The sequence below is a fragment of the Pteropus medius genome, unplaced genomic scaffold (genome assembly GCF_902729225.1).
Source record: "Pteropus medius unplaced genomic scaffold, Ma_sr-lr_union100, whole genome shotgun sequence".
In the NCBI taxonomy this organism is placed as follows: domain Eukaryota; kingdom Metazoa; phylum Chordata; class Mammalia; order Chiroptera; family Pteropodidae; genus Pteropus; species Pteropus medius.
In genome coordinates, this window is record NW_024344433.1 from 2,066,316 (window position 1) to 2,067,765 (window position 1,450).

General features: G+C 41.5%; 1 non-coding gene across 1 annotated transcript; it reads right to left on the reverse strand.

The window, feature by feature from the left end:
- On the reverse strand, positions 1-104 carry LOC120610340 (U6 spliceosomal RNA). The gene has a single exon (XR_005654915.1). It is a non-coding gene; the product is annotated as a U6 spliceosomal RNA (small nuclear RNA).
- Positions 105-1,450: the final 1,346 nt, after the last annotated feature.

The following is a 1,450-nucleotide window of genomic DNA, read 5'->3' on the forward strand; positions in this document are numbered from 1 at the left end:
AAAAATGTGGACCACTTCAGGGATGTGTGTGTAACCTCTGAGCAGGGGCCATGCTGATCTTGGCATTGCTCCAATTTTCATGTGTGTGCCACGGAAGCAAGCACAATCTGATGCTGTCTGTATGCACTTTCATCCCCCAAGAATATTTTTGCAGAATACAGAATTCTTGGTTGACAGGGTTTTGTTTTTTTTTTCTTTCTCTCAGCATTTAAAAAATGTTTTACTGCCTTCTGGCTTCTAGTTCTGATGAGAAATTCATAGTCATTGAGTGTGTTGTCCCCTGTATTTAACGAATTGTTTTTCTCTGGCTGCTTTTAAGATTTTTTTCTTTGCCTTTACTTTTAGTAGTTTGATTATGATATGGGTGGGCATGGATTTCCCCAAGCTCATTTTGTTTGGTGCTCACAGAGCTTCTCAAATCTGTAACTTTATGTATTTCACCAAATTTAAGGAGTTTTCAGCCATTATTTCTTCAAAACCTTTTTCTGCACTATACCCTTTCTCCCCTGGTACCGAGACCAAGGACAAGGATGTCAGACCTTCTCCTGTGATCTCGCAGGTTCCTGAAGACTCGTTTATTTTTTTAAATATCTTTCCTTTTTGTCATTCAGCTGGATAATTCATATTGATCTATCAATATTGATCTACTGATTATCTTCAGGTTCATTGACTCTCACCTACATTCTGTTAGAGTCCATCCAATCACTGTTTTCCTTTTGGTTATTATATTCTTTATCTCTGAGACTTCAGTTTGGCTCTTGCTGTACCATCTGTTTTTCTGATGAGAGCATCTCTCCATTCACTTCGAGGAGACCTGCCCTTACTTTGTAGAGCACAAATACAATAGTTGCTGTCTAACGTCTCACTTGCAGAAACAGTGTCATCTCAGAGCAGTCATCTCTTGATTGTCTTTTTCCTTGAGAGATGTGGAGATTTTCCTGGATCTTCAAATAGCAAGTAATTTTGGATTGTATCCTGGACATTTCGAATATTGTTATGGAATTGTGGGTCTTATTTAAATCCCATGGAAAATGTTGATATTTCTGTGTTTGTTTGCTTTCAGATCAGGCAGTCAGCCTAGTTAGGTCCAGGCTGAGAGTCCCTGTCTGCTTTCTCTGGGCTGAAACTACTAAGTGATGTCAGTTCTGTTTTTAAGGCTCACGGTGCTAGTCCAAACTGTTGCTGTGCCTGTTGGTGGGGGACCTGGGAGCTCAGTTCGGATATCCTTTGCTGTGTCGGGTCAGCTTTGGGGTGAGCTCAGACATTCATACTTTGCTTTAGGGGTCACTTTATTTAGCTCCCTCCTTTTTATGATCTTCCTGACACTTTCCAGTTCCTAGGAGACCCTGCCCCTCCAACCTCACCTTGGTCTTCTGGCTGAAAAGCCAGGTTTTAGTTTCTCTGCTCTGCTGTTCCAAAAAGCAACAAGATACAGGGGCGGGGAGGCGGG